The sequence below is a fragment of the Zosterops lateralis genome, assembly GCF_965231275.1.
Source record: "Zosterops lateralis genome assembly, chromosome: 28".
Taxonomy (NCBI): Eukaryota; Metazoa; Chordata; class Aves; order Passeriformes; family Zosteropidae; genus Zosterops; species Zosterops lateralis.
The window spans coordinates 4,373,912-4,389,715 of NC_139788.1; the positions used below are offsets into that span (position 1 = coordinate 4,373,912).

Genomic DNA, 15,804 nt, shown 5'->3' on the forward strand with positions numbered 1-15,804 from the left:
GAAGAGCCACCATCCCTGCCTGTCCTTTCAAGCAAGCCCTTCTGGGAAAGGAAAGCAGAAGGGAAACTGGAACTGCCACCTCAAAGTCTATTTGAACCTCAGCACAAATGACAGTAATGCTCCCACTCCCTCAGAGCCACCAGGGAGTTGGGTTTAATTTGCCTTTCAAGGGCATTTCTGCACAGGCTGTGCTGAGCTCTGCAGACTACAAAGGGCACATTTGCTCCTGGAATACTAATCCTGGCAGCCCATCACTGCTGGACACTCACTGTGCACACCAGAGACATCTGTCACTGCCTGATGGCACAGCTGGAAGCACCTCAGTCTGTGCTGGGAGGATCTTTCTGAGCACAAGACTAAATCCACAATATCTGGTTATTAACAGAACAAGCATAAAAGGCACACTGCAGAACAAAAAGTGATGTCAGGGTAGAGGAAGAAGGAGCAAAGTCTGCACTGGTGCAGCATTGCCACATGCTCTGCCTGCACTAAGGAACAGGCACTTCTCACCAAAAATATGGATTAAGCAGTGCAGATCCTGCTGCCAGTGCTAACTGCAACTGGCTAATTGGAAAGCTGTATTCTGGAATGATATTTGAGATAACCCACTCCACAGAAAAAAAATCTGCTTTTATCTCCAACTGTCACAGGTTTCCCAGATACCTACTTCTGATAAACCCTGGATTTTTCATTTCCTCTAGCATGACATGCCATCCTCTGAATATTCATGTCCTCTGAGTGCTCCCACATTCCTGACAGCTGTGTGAAATTCCTGAGCCCTGTTGTAGGCACAGCTCAGCAACTTCCAGCACTCAGGACACTCCCTACCCCTCACTACTGTGGCCACCACAGCAGCAGAACTACGGTTTTTTTGTCTGCCTCGAGACTTCAAACACTTTACAGCTTTTTCCCCAGCTCTCTGTACCACTCTAAGGATATATTCGTGTTCCATTGACCCGGCTCTGAACTCCTGGCAGTAAGGTGATGGCTTTTTTCCAGCTAGGCTGCTAATCCATACACAATAGAGAACGACTGATTTGCAGCCATGCAGGAGTGTTTTCTTCAGTCTTAACACACTCCCTGCTGCACAGGGAATTTTGTCTTTCCCAGCTCTGTCGCATCCTCCCACAGCAACACAGACTTTGGAGCTCCTCCCATGTGCTCCCACCCATTCCTTGCACCAGCACAGATCCAGCTGCTCTGGGAACAGTCGAAGCTGACCCAGATGCAGACCAAGCATGTCCAGAGGAGTGGGCTAAGGAAGGACAGGACCCTGACAGCCCCAGCTCAAACCATCATGAAGGGCACACCAAGGTGTCGCTGTTTGTTCCAGCCTTGGGCAATCCACATCCCTGAGCTTTACTGGATACCCCTTTACAGCTTTCCCCTTTCCTCGTGGTCTCCTTACCCAGACCTCTGGAACATTAAGTATTCAGCTTCCTTCAGAATGAAGCTCATTAGCTGGACCCCTCTGTCCTCACTGCTCATCTCCAGTAACATGAACAGCCTCCTTCAAAAGACGACAGCAACGTTTCCAAAAGTCCAGCTAAAACCTAAGCCAATGTTGGTTGTTTTTCCCAACTAAACTAGAAAACTGACAACTCTCCCAAGCAGAAGTGGCACATTACTTCCCCACAGTGGCTGCCAACAGGCTTGCCTTAGGCATGGAAAGGCAGTTCCCATGCTGGCTCAGCTCTAAATCACCATTCCAGAGAGGGACCCGACAGCAGCTGGGCAGCTACTACAGTGCTTTTACTGTAATGAGACACAAAACCCAAGGCTATCTTGGAAAGAAAAGCATATGGGGGGGGGGAGAAAGGATGCTCTTATAACAGTTTGGAACTATATCCACCAGTTGGAGGGAAAGGAAAGGGTTAACACACACCCATAGCTTGAGAACATGGTCCCGCATTAATAGAGACCATGACCCATGAAATTAAACAAGCTCACCTGACAACTCCCAGATGATTATTCATTTTGACCTAATATGGTGCCAGCAACAGCCAATAAACAAATATTATATTATCACTCATTATGCCACTTCAGCCCTTTGCTTTCCACTGCTTAAATTACATTACTGCAGCAGCACCCAGAGGGCTCCCACTGGGGCAGAGCCCAGCAAAGGGTTGATGCTGCCCACAACAGCTCACCATCATAACAAGAAAAAGTATACACCAGGAATAAGACCAGCTGGGAGATGGAAGCCAGGCACAGAGCAGCCTCCTCTGCACCACACAGAGAATGTCCCGAGTCTTCCTCCCTGATTTGCCAAACCCCACTCAAATGGCTGATCCAAGCCATCAGGACTCTCCCCAGCTGCAAATATTTCTCAAGGGCCAGACTTACAAATCCTCCCCGACTAGCCCAGGGATCTGTCTGCCTGCTCCTTTTCATAAATGCAATTTCAGAAATAAAATCAACATTTTATTCTCTCACCAATAATTACTCCTTCCAGGAAGCCAGATGAGCGGATTTTTGCAAAGCTGAGATAACTCCACCTAATGCCATGGGTCTGCTGGCCACGAAGCTCCATCAGGTCCTCAGGGGGAGGGCTAAAGAAACTTATTTTATCTGCCAGTGGTGAGATTAAGAGCATGGTAAACAAAATTAAAATTCTGTTCTACAAAGCAGAATATCTCAACAGCACCAAACCGTTCTCCCAAGGGACAGATTACAGCACAGGTGCACAACTGGAGTTGAAGTATTACAAGGGAAATTCTTTAAAAGCCTAAATGGATCCACCATGCCAAATGCCCTAGTACAGATTACAAGACAAGGTGTAAAGGTATAATTAACCTCTTGTTGGACAGAGTGGTACAAAGGGGAAGAGATGCACAAGCTCCTTTTCAAGTCAGCAGATGCCAAAAAGCTCATATATTTTTCTGACTCCATCTAAAAACAAACCAGCTCCACCTAAAAGCTTTGGTTTACTCATGTCCTTCAGTTATACGGCTTGAACATCATTTTCTGGTTTTCTGCAAATTGCTGGAACTACAAATGCTGGTTTCAAAATCCTCTGAGCAGCCTCAGCTGACCCAGTTTGTTCTGTACTAATCACACACGGAGCACTGGAGAGGTCAGTTGGAGGGAAATCAGAATATTCCTCCTCAATAAAACCACACAGATTAAACCCAGTTGTTCTGCAGCCTAATCTGGCAGCATGTCAATTAACAGGGTGCACCACTAATTAACAGCCCAGCAGTTTCCCTCTCTTTCCAAGGATCCCAAGACTAAAAGCATTTTTGCACTTGTTGGGAAGCAATGGCTTTGAGCAGGAACACAGCACAAGGAATAGGTTTTGTGGAAGAAGCGGAAAAATCAGACAATAGTATAACAACTCTATGTGCAATTTAAATAGAAAATTGGAATAGCCAGGTTTGAAAACCTCATTACAGAAAAAAAAAAAAAAAAACAAAACAGTGGCTTTTTGTCACAGATTTAACATTTGATAAGTGGCTCCCCATGCAAACAGCAAATGTTTTCCAGCAGCTCAGTAGCTGCCTGTGGGTGGCACAGTAATATAAGGTTACCGGAGAGGAACTGGAAAGGGAAAGGAGCTGCATCCTCCGGGGCTGTGCCACGGGGAAGGTGAGTGGCTTTTTCCAACACTTAGGCAAAAATAAACCTTAAAAATACTCATGGACATGCTGTGCAGAACATTGGAGTGGGAATCCAAAACCAGCATCGTTACTGCTCTGCTGCTGACTAGCAAAGAATCTCTGAGGTTGGAAAAGAGCCCTTTGTTTATCTGTGCCTCAGTTTGCCCTGTCCTCAAGATGGGATCAGCATCTTTGGTAAAGCAATTCAAACTCAAGTTAAAACTTGCAACACTCCATTTTCTAGAAACCTTCACCTTATGTAGGCCTCCACAGTAGTACATGGACACTTTATTCACCTCACAAACCAAACACAGCAAGTTCTTCCGTACTTTTATTTGAAACAGACCATACAAAGTCTGAAAAAGCCACTCCAGCCTCTCCCAGGTGTTTCAGTTCACTGAAGGAACCACATTCACCACGCCTGGAACAAAAAGCCAGCTATGGGAAAGTATTTGCTTTAGCAAAGCAAAAAACAATGAATATCTGAACTGCAGAGATAAATTTCCCAAAATCTAAGCTGTACTTTCTATTTCTCCCTCTTTCCAAAATGCAGAAGATGACAAACTGAATTCTTGACTGCATAAATCCACATTAGGATGAACTTTATCGCTGCTGAAGCCACTGGGGCTTCCCCAGTTAGTTACAAAAACACCAGCTGGGCCTCTGCAAACCTAGACCACAGCCCAATCACAAGGCCTATATAAATTAATTAGTGCAGTAATTGAAAGCACAGAGGAGATGGGGAAATGCCTCAAGTACAATTCCCCATTCAGAGAAGGTTATATAAATGTAAAGGGAAAACAACCAGGAGTGTGGTCCCTATTTCTCAGATCTATGAATGTTAAGAACAGGAAGTCTTGACATGCCTTTTTTCCCTGTAAAGGTTATAAAACAATGCACAACATGTTAAACACTGAATGCTCACTAGCATCTAACAGTCAAACCCAAAAACAAGCTCGAGTGCCTTCAATGACCCAAAACAATGGTCACTAGTAGAAGGGTCTCTCATCCAGATCCTTTCCACCTTGTTGTATTGCCACAAAGAAATGAATCTCAGAGTTTTTTTAAAGAGGAGAAAAAAAAAAAGTCACACAGAGCTATAGAAGGTCTCCCTTCCAAACTGAGATCAGCTTGCAGCCCCTGTGAAATCCCAGCCCCTGAAGCACTACACTGGTTTCACCTCTGGAACTGGCACAACTTGTGTTTTACTGCACAACTGATTTCAGGACAAAAGGGCTTGTCAGAAATTAAAATTCCTTTGTGGCCTACAAATAGTTGATCATGCAACAGTTCATTCTTGTACCACATCTCACAGGGAATTTCAATTCATGTGGCTGCCCCATCCAGGCAAGTGGCCAAGGCCAGGTTGGACAGGGCTTGGAGCAACCTGGGATAGTGAAAGGTGTTCCTGCCCATGGCAGGGAGTGGGACTGGATGAGTTTTAAAGTCTCTTCCAACCCAAACCATCCCAGGATTCTGTGGTTTATATCTGATAAATGCTAAGCAAACACAAGCTCAGTCCTCTGCTTGTGCCTCTCCCATCAAGGATCCAAATGAGCTGGTTTGGATATGGCCAAGCAAACCTCTCATCCTGGACCCACTGTCTCAGGAAGCAGCTGATTGTATTATCTGAGCTATTATAATCTGTGTCAGTTCTGTAACACACCCCCAAAATGCACAAAATAACAGGGTTATTATTTACCTCTGGCTTCTGGGGTAAAATTCAAACCACCTCTGCCTTCATTTTGTGGTTTCCATTTTCATCAAACTTTGAATAAAAACTAAGCAGCTGAGTACTCATTCAGTGCTGTGGTCATGCCCCTATAATTATGACTTGATAGACAATTTCAATTCAACCACCATTTCCTCCCCTGAATGAGGCCACTTTTAGTCTCAACCACTGCAGAGCCCATTTGAAAAGTGTTTCCTTTTGCCTCTGTTTAAGACTCGAGAGGAATGAGCTTAACCACCATCAAAGCACTAGAATGGATTTGTCAGAAAGCTCACCTGAACTCCCAAAAATCCTGCAGCAGCAGAGCTGAATGTGCAATCCTGCCATAAGGGTCTTTCCCAAAGCACCCTGGAATGTCCAACTGCTTCCTGGGATAAACAGCCCACAGGGTTTGTGCAATCAGATTAAACTCCGTGCCTTCCCTGCTGCACGTTCCAGCACATAAACCAGGCATCTCTAATCAAATTCCACACTCAAAGGCAATGCAACGTTCCCACTTGAAAAAAATACGAGATACAGGAAACCTGGGCTGTGTAGGTGTTGTTATCAATTCACAGAGTTGACACTTTTTAACTGAGAACAGCTCAGCTGTTTGAAATTAAAGCTCTTTCTGAATCGACACTCTGGAATTGCATCATTGAATCTACAGGAGCATCAAATTTCACCTTTTGAGGCAGATTTGCCAAGCAGTTCAGGTAGTCTGAAATTCAGTTGTAGCCTTGTATTTTTCTTTCACAGACTCACTAGCATAATTTCTAATTATTTCTGATTAAGTTATCAAATTTCCTTAAAGAAGCCCTCCTCAGGCAATTATTTTCTCACAAAGCCCCAGCTTTAATAAAAAGGTGCCCAGGCTTTAACTAGAACAACAGAGAAATTAATTCCCACTGCTGATCTGGCAAAGCCTTCATAACATAAGTGCAGGCAGTGAGGCATCTCATTGTGAAAATAAGCCCATAAAGCTTCTGAATGAGAACGTTTTCTTTAAAAAATATTTTTGTTTTGTAGTTCTCATGGTTGTGCACAAAGTTTATGAAGCGGCAACACTGATTGCCTGAGGATGGTGCTTAGTGCAGCCATCTGACCCACTGGGCTGCAAGTTGATTTTAATCTCAGGTAGAAGTTGTGCCTTTCCTAGTGCTCTTCCAAATGCTTTCAGACAGGGACACACAATTGTGGAATGGTTTGGGTGGGAACAGCCTTTAAAGATCTTCTAATTCCATCCCTTCCAATACAGGCAGGGATACCTTCCACTAGAGACCATGTTGCTCAGCACATGGTCACTCATCTTTTAGGTTTTGGTCTGATACACTCCTCCAAATAATCTTTAATTAAATCCTAAGTGGGATAATCTTAAAAACAGTAATCTCCTAGAAGTCACCCCAGAACAGGAATATTTCAACTCTGTTCTCTCATCACCACTCTAACTTTCCATTAGAAATGACATTTTCCAGCCAACATGTTTAGCTGCATTAAGAGCTCAGCAAAACTATCAGGGCTTCTTTCCCACCACAAAAGGACTTTCCACGGCAACAATGGTTAAAAAAACACCCAGCTGAGGCGACAAATCCCTCCTGGTGCCCTGCAGGCAAGCTGGCTGACCTGGGCCAGGAAGGCAACCAGGAAAAACTGCTCTTCTCCAAATGTGCAAACTGAATCAAGGGAATCAATATAACACCAAGGAGCAGAGAAGACTTCAAAATGAGAGAAAACATCAATGTCTCACTCTCAAAGCACAGGAGCTGAGGAAATGCCTGGGGATGGGCTGTATTAATTAGGGAGGTTGCCAGATGTGGCTCTGCACACCAAGCATGAGGAGCCTCTGGTTCTCAAGCAGAAGATCCTCCAGAAGAAATGCCTTAGGAGCACTCCAGGTACATCCAGCAGCTCCCAGCCCTTCCCTGTACAGGAACCTGCACACCTGAGCAGTTTGTCAGATCACCAAAATCAATCCACCTAAGAGTTATCAAGAATTACAAACATCTCCCAAAGTTATATAAGAGGAATCCATTATGACAGAGCCTGTGAGGAGCTTCAGAATAGACTTAAAATCCAATGACAAAAAAAAAAAAATCCTTAAAAAACAAGCAGCTTGAACTGTAAGCTGATAGTTTCTGGTGACTTCTCTTGTACACCACACTCAGACCTTGTGTTGTATTCAGCTGCTGTGCCCTTGGACATCAGAGCAGGTTCATTTTATGACCCCATTCCCCAGCACAGTTATCAACCAGCCAGGAACTGCTGGTTTGCTCAGCAAACAGGACCATTTGATAGGTGCCAGAACCAGGAACAGCTAAAAATGTACCTCCACTCCCTCCACCTACATCAGCAGCACTCCAGGTGAATTCTAAACACCGTTTCTGGAAAGGGAATTAACTATTATCAGAGCAATAACACAAATGAAAAAGAGTGAAATTGAAGGATAATGTAATCACTTAAAGAAAAACATTAAAGCTAGCAGGACCAAAATCCATACTGAGACATATAAATGAAACAAAAAGTACTTTGCAAGGTTTTTAAGACTCCAAAGGCAGCTGTGAGTGAGCCCAGGAGTTTGAAACCTGCACAGGTATCAGGCAAACACTTGTATAAGCCAACAGCATTTCTGGAAATGTAAAAACACACTGGAAGCAGGGAGGGTTGTATTCTTACCTACACCTGGTAAACTTGCTCATTTTAAATGGAAAAATCAGTCAGCAGTGACAGGTCTACTAAAGGGAAACTCAGGTCTGCAATAAAAATGGTATAGAAAATAGCTGTTTTGTTGTAAAAAGGATCTGAAGCTTGAGCCAATCTGACCCAGCTTTGCCCAGTAAATAATGATGCTTCAGCAATCTGAAGGATTGAGAGGTGTCCTTCCCCTCTGACAACTCCAAGTTGGATGGGTGATGTCATTCATTTGAAGGCCACAGAGTGTATTTATCAGCCAGCCCTGGGGTTGGCCTATAAATGGAGATTTCATGACTTCATCTGAGGAATCCTTCAATTCACAAAGAGGTGCCCACAAAACACAGGGTTTAGATACATAACAAGTACCCCAGAGCACAGGAACTGTGAAACACCCCCACAGCAAACACAAACTACAGCAGCTTTCAGAGGGACTTCAGCCCACAGGTTTGCACCCTCCCATCCCAACAGCCAGGAACGAAACACAGAAAGCTGCAGGAGCTCTGCCAACTCTCAGGAATTTAATTCATTGCATGTTTACTTGCTGGAACCTGTACCTGCACCCCTCTGCAGCCTCTCCTGTTTTTCTGGATGGGTCAGGGAGCTCCAGGGAAAGGAAGCCCATGAACTCAGACACTCAGCCATAACACAATCCTACCGCCATCCCAGTTTCAGCAGCCAAAGGGTCTGTGGTCATGCCGCTGTAGTTATGACTTGATCAACAATTTCAAGATGTTTTCAACTGCCCTCCCCATTACAACAGCTTCCTTTCAGCCTTGGGTTAGGTCTGGTATTAACTATCCTGCTGCAGAATCAACTTTGAGTAGCTTTTACCACAGAAGTAAATAATGAAGTCTCTAATAATTACTTTATTTCCAGCAAAGAGAGCCCACTACAAAGAACCAAAACACCACAACTTTCTTGTAAAAATATAACTTTGTAGTGTATTTGGGATGAAAGTCAGCTTTTTATTAGGAAAAAGCAACCTGGTCTAGTAGAAGGTGTCACTGCCCACAGCAGGGGGATTGAAACTAGATGGTCCTTAAGGTTCCTTCTACCCCAAACCATTCCAGCATTCTTTGATCTGTGTGAGCCAATGAAAAAAAAAAAAAATAAAAATACATGCCTCCCACAAAACTTAACAGGCCTGAAAGCCCCCAGTAACAAACCCCTCCAGTCTCACGGAGCTCAGCACAGCCTATCCACACCTGCAACATCACAGCTCTTTCAGGTCAGTCTGACATGAAAACGAAACTGGCAAAACAGCTCGACCTGAAAACTTCCTCAAGGGAGCAATTCCAAGGCAGGCTCCAGGTGGGAGGATGGCAGATACAGCACTTCCACTGGAAGCCCAAAATCCCCCTGTGCAGAGAGCAGTAGAAGCTGTGGCTCCACAGGCTCTGCCTTCCCTCCTCCCCACTGGCACCAGAGATCTCCTGCAGCAGCTGACCCCAGCCAAAACCAGCTCGGTGCAGAAGCAGCTGGTTTGAATCCAGTTCAGTTCCTCAATTTGTTTGTCACAAGGGCCACAAGCAGTTGCTGGAGAATAAGGGAAGGGAGTGAATACACAGGACCTGCTGGGCAGCTCCAGCACTTTGGGATGTTTGCACAGCTGCAGCCCCACACAGGCTGCAGTGTCTGTCCTCACAGCCAAGGGCTGGGACTGGCCTTGGGAGGCATCAGAGTGAGCCTTCCCAGCACCAAAATCTGTGATCACAGATCCTGGCCACTCCCCTATCCCTTTTCCCATGGCAAACACCAGAGGGAAGGTACCACCCTTATATCTCCATGCTGATCACCAGGCCATGAGTACCTACCCTGCATAATCTCAGAGCATCTGTGACAAACCAAGATTGTTTATATTTACAGGATTGTTTGAGTTCGCTGCTACAAAACTATCCTTAAACTCCTCCAGTACGCCTAGAAGCAAAAACCTAAAGCACCAACTGATCCCAAAACACCAGGATTTGTCAGACTCAGATTTTGAAATAAGCAGGACTTCACTGATCATAACCCAAGGGCAGGGACTACCCAGGAATTCCAGTTTAACCAGTTCCATGCTTTCTACCCTTCATTCCTCCCACTTTCTTGGAACAACAGACAGCAACAAAACCCTGCCCCAATCTATAGCAGAATAAACAATTCATTTCGATGAAAAGCCACCTGCTCCCCCCACACAGTTAAAAGCATTTCCAAATTCCAGCTCTCCCTGAGCCAGCACAGATGGACACACCAGGCACACAGACACCAGCTTTGCTTCCAGCACAGCCTTTGTGCTGCTGAGAGACAAAGCCCAATGGCAGAGGCTGCCTCCATCAGAGCTGTTTTGTTAAGGGATCATGACATAAACCAGCAATCCTCCAGCCACAAAAACAGCTCAGACTCACTCCTAGCCCAATTAATTTGCAATCTGCTAAAACACACAGGCACTCTCTCTGGCTTTTGGGCACCGCAGCCCTCCACTGGCAGATCACATCCTGAGATCTGACTAATGCATCACCTGCCCCACATGTCCCCAGATGATTAAATTTAACACGCAACAGCTCAGTCATTACCAGAGATTTTCACTTTTTTGGACACACTACTTCTGCCCAGGGCAATGCTGAAGGAAGGAAATAACCCATTTGCAAAGGAAGTGATAGCCCCAAGACTAGGCAATAAAACAGTAAAATGGAGCCTGAACTCTGCCTTCCTCACTCCTGCTGGACCTGCCCTGTCATCCGTCAAGTGCAGTGGCATTTAGGATAGCCTTGGATTTGCAGCAGGAACAGGGCTGTTCTAGGCAAATGGAGGCCTGGCCACCAGAGACTGCTGAATACTCACTCAGATACTGCTGCCTTTGCCAAGACAAAATCAGCACAAGAGGCTGATCCTGCAGTGCACACAGAGCTCCACGAGCACCAGACACCGACATCTCGCTCCCTGGTTCCTGTGCTGTTCAGCAAGTCTGGCCATCTGCAGAATGCTCCCATTAGGAGCTGGCTACCCACAGGATGGATTCCTGCTGTGGTTAATCATTGCCCCCACAGGCCCAAGGCAGATCTGGTGTCCCACAGCTCCTTACCCCTGCAGGCACTTCAAGCACAAGGGGAAGAGTTTCTGTGCACAATGATCACGTTACCCAAGACCAATTCTCCCAGTCCCCTCAAGAATGTGAGGATCTCTGCCCACAAGATTCATTCATTCTACCAGAACAGCTCAGGAACTGCTTCTGTCATCTTTTGCCTTTCAACTTAGCTTTCTTTCAAGACAAATGCTAATATGCTTAAAAAAAAATAAAAAATCCAAATCTGATCCAAAAGCAGACTCATCACTGGTATGAATCACACAGCGTTATTAATTCTCCTGCCCATCAAAACAGAAATGTCTCACCTTGCAAAACAATTGTAGTGGTTGCCCAGGCTCACAGAAATCTGAGAAACAGAAATCCCATCTGTTAAAAATCTGGGTGCACTGAATGAGACTATTTGATAAGCACTCTGCTGAAAGACAGCAAACATTTCACCCCACAATGGCTACTTCAAACCCAGACAGTGATTACAGGTAGCTCAGCCAGGTTCCTATCAGCCAGCACAAACACAGCCTCCCAAGAAAGAATTCCTTTTGAAGACAGAGTTTGTAGGGACACTAAATTCCAGGATCAAGCCTGCAACTGTGAGAAAGCTTCACAAAATCAAGCTTGGAAGATCTCACACTCCAAACTGCTACAGTCAAAAGCACGGAACGAAGTGTTCCTGCCTTCAACACGAACAGAAATGGCAAATAAACCAGGACCTCCAGTTTAGTTGCACACAGTCTGCCTAACAGGCAAAGCTTCTCTGATTTCCAGCTCCAAGGGACACCCACAATAAGACAGGAGCTATTCATTATGAAGGAGGAGACACGAATAGCACCCACAGTGCTGAGCAGTGCTGGCATCCACCACCCCAGTTCTCCATGCACTGAATTCCCAAATGCTTTAGTGTTGCATTTTGAACAGCAGGTTAACCCCAGACACGATTCACCTCAGGGACGTGGGCAGAAGCAGCCTGCTGCTGCTGACCCCAACACACAGGAGGTTAAACACAACAAATTTCAGCCAACAGACTCTTGGCAATGGACACGTTCCCCTCCTGTTAAATGGAGATACAAATCCATGCCCAACAGATTCCTGTTTCAACTGAAACAGATGTCACAAGCAAGTAACATGCCACATCAGAACCAGAATTTTGAACAAGGAAGCTTTATTTACTTTTAAAGTGCTCATGCTTAAAAGAGGGCAAGGATGAAGCAGGTATGATCAATGCAGGCAAACATTAAACTTCCCCAAAAGCAACCTTAACACCAGCTTCAGATGAGGCTCTGTTGAAGCCAAACTCACCAGCAGCACTGTCAGCCATCCCAGAGGACTCTCATCCCACCGAGGGACACCACAGCAGTGCCTTTCTCCAGGATCAATGCTCTGCTCCAAGATCAAGAATGCAACATATTTTATAGGACACCAGAGCAACAAGACATGTGGCTCTAAATCCACACAAAACCACTCCTCACCACCTTATCTTGAGGATGCAAATCAAATCCCTTGCTGCTGGCATTAAGAATGAAAGCTGCTTCCTTGTAGCCAAGTCACCTTGGAAATACAGAGGAATTCGAGCTTTCAGTACAACAGGATTAAACCACAGTTGTAAAGAGTGTCCCTGTAACTTATGAGCCAACATATAAATATCAAACCCTGAGGGGAGTGTTTGTGGAGAACACAGGAAGACTCAAGTCTACAATCACAGGTTCAATTATCTTAAATGATAATCAAAAGGTAGTCAGATAAACATTCACATCAACATAAGGATTCCTACTCTGCATTTACTCTGCAGTGCAGCCACACATGACAGGACAAAGCAACGCTCATGTCATAACATTAAAAACAGCAATACTATTAAAATGAAAGAGCTGTTTCAGTACTCATTACATGCACCAGAAACACAGAATAGCCTTCAAAATTATCCCCTAAGAAATTACTCTGCTCAGCAGGAACGCAGGAATGAATTGGCCACGACACTCACGCGAACCCACAATGGGCTAAGAGCAAACTCCACCTGTGCCTTAAAGATTTCACTGCTATAGAAACTGTGATTAAATACACAGAGCTATGAATCAGCCACCTGAAACGAAGGTGTGCCTCAGCAGGCAGTGTAGCACCCAGCACACTGATATTTCAGCCACCACCAGCCCCCCAAAACTGTGGCATCATACAGAAAAATAGCTTTATCCAGACAGCTCAGCTGCCATGAACGTTTCATCTTTCTTACCTTTGGGGCTGGTTGTTTGAGGGGCCCTCTTGGTTTTGGCAGTGCTTAAAGCTGCACATGCCCCTTACAGGGACAGCAAACAGGCTCCAAATCCATTTTGCCACAACTGGATAAAGCACCTAAAACCAAAGCCCTGATGTCAGTGGACCAGCTGTGTCCCTGCACTGCAATTCCAATCAAGCCCACAGAAAAGCAGGAGGAAGATGGCAGGGCTTAGCAGTAGTTCCTCAGTCTAGTCTCTGAACAAAGTGGATTTAAAAGAGGTTTAATTTTCCAGAGGCTAATGCTTTCAAATCTGAACAAATCCTCCGAAAGAAGAGATTATCCATAAATTTACTAGTTAGAAATGTTAATGTATCCAGTCCTTATGCAAGGACTGTTGCTTTCCATGCAAGAGTATCACCTATACAATTCCATATTAAAGGAGAAATGGATTTTTGGTGCTTTCTCTCCCACCTCCCTTTCCACGCTGAAATGTAGCACAGCAGCTTTATAAATCCCAATTCCCAAGAGCAGCTGGAATTTACTGCAGACTTTTTTTTTCTATTTCACTGAAAAAACTCTCAAAAAATCCCCCCTTGAAGAAGAACTTAATACAAAAAGCAAGATCCACTGGCAGAAAAGCCCGGTGTAAAACCTCAATAAGCATTTAAATTAAAAAACTGCAGAGTTAAAACTTCAAATTACACACTCACAAAATACAGGACGAGGTGAAAATCAAGAAACACTTCCTTGAAAACAGCTGATGCTGGATTTACCCAACATACCTGCTACTCAAACACTTCCTCCTGTTATTCATATTCTATTTACTAAAGGGCCCACCTACACACCATGCAACACAGAGCAGGATGGGACTAGACCAGTAGAACCTGGCTACTAATTATAGCCCTTAAGGCTGAGATGATTTAATTTGTCCCTCTAGCTATAAACAGGAGGATGACTATATCCTCACTAACCACAGGTAATTTTGAAGAAGATAGACAGAAGGATGAAACAAGGAAAAAAGTGACATGCCTGACATCAAACACTGCAACAGCAACATAGCTGGGAGCTAAATCCGGCCTCCTGTCCACTTGAGCATCCTTATTTTCCCTGGACTCACAGCTGATAAGCAGAGAGAACACAGTCATTAAAATACAGATTGAAGGTTTCATTTGGAGGGTAGAAGCAATGTGGAGTAACAGTGATTAGCATAATCACTAGTGTCACATTGATTTGGGGGATCCAGCAGCCTCACAACAATCTTTCATCCCACTTCCCCAGCCTGATATGCTCACAGAGGATTTTGGAGGCGACCAGGCTGCAGCACATTCAGGACACCTCGCACAGCCAGCTTAATAAATTCAACCTGAAAATTCTCCCTTTCTTTCCTCCAGATGCATTTTGTGTAAGCCCATACCAATACTCCCAGAGAAAACTGGATACTCGATCCCAAGTAACAGCCTCACCAGCTGAGGGACAGAAGAATCCAGCCTGACCTCGAGTATCAGCAACTGAGCAGTCCCTGCAGGAAGAAAGTCTTCTAGTCCAGGAAAGTTCTTCCCTGCAAACTATTTATCTTCATATTCAGGATAAAAAAAAATCCTGTATTTATAAGACAAGTGAAATACAACAATAGCAAAACCCCACTTTTTATAATGTCAGGTGCCAGGTAAGAGCTTTCCTCAAGTTTCCTTCCTGCCCTGGCACTGGCCTCTATTAACTGCCTTGACCTTAATCTAAACCAGTTCAGAAAAGCCAGGTGGCCTGAAGCCATCACTAACTCCAAAACTGCTGGAAAACAGTACGAGCCAAGAGAACTGGACACACTCATCTGACAATTTCACCCCGAGGCAGGTACTGCTTTAAGAAGGTGCAGATGAGCCAGGAGAAATCCCATTTTCAGACACCTGCAATCACAGCACTTCTGTCCCTAATTGTGGCTCTGTTAAAAACTGACTTGGAAGTAACAAGATGAAAAATTCTGTGACCTTGCTCCCCTCTGGCCCTGATCCACAGGCACAAGGGAACAAGATACAGGGCAAGTCAGGAGCAGGATATAAGCACTAATTTAACTCTCAGCACAAGGTAAATGAAGCTCCTGTGACCCTACAGGGAACATGCCATTTCTCACCTGCTGCTAATCAACAAATATAAGTGAAGAAGACTTTGCTTCTAATTATTTGTTCTCCTCTGGCATGACACAAACACCCTTCCCAAGGGAAAAAAGCTAGCAGGAGTTGGACCCCATGATCTTGATGGGTCCCTTCCAACTCAGCATATTCCATGATCCTGTAATAGCTCTTTTCTTGCTTGTCCTCTTTCCCACATAGCAGGAAATTACACCTGGTTTGCAACAGACACTAAATATTGCCAAAAATCAAACCCCAAATCTGACAGCTTATCCCTATTTCAGTAATTATCTTCCTCCTCAGTCCCAGCTGATAAAGATAACCTCATCAGCACAAGGTCATCCATCCATCCAGGAATACCGAGCAGATATTCTGTGGATCCATCCAGATTTCCACTGTCAGCATTTGCA

General features: G+C 44.8%; 1 protein-coding gene across 5 annotated transcripts in view; it reads right to left on the reverse strand.

The window, feature by feature from the left end:
* PHACTR4 (phosphatase and actin regulator 4) overlaps positions 1-15,804 on the reverse strand; it is a 62,628-nt gene that overhangs the window by 41,931 nt on the left and 4,893 nt on the right. The window contains exon 1 of one of the 5 annotated variants that reach the window (XM_083879475.1): positions 13,284-13,386. The exons of 2 other annotated variants lie outside the window; for them this stretch is intronic. The gene's annotated coding sequence lies outside the window, so the exon portion shown is untranslated. Of the gene's footprint in view, positions 1-5,606; positions 5,738-10,821; positions 10,889-13,283; positions 13,387-15,804 lie in introns of those variants that run through there. 2 more of the 5 variants (XM_083879476.1, XM_083879471.1) reach the window with 2 other exon arrangements.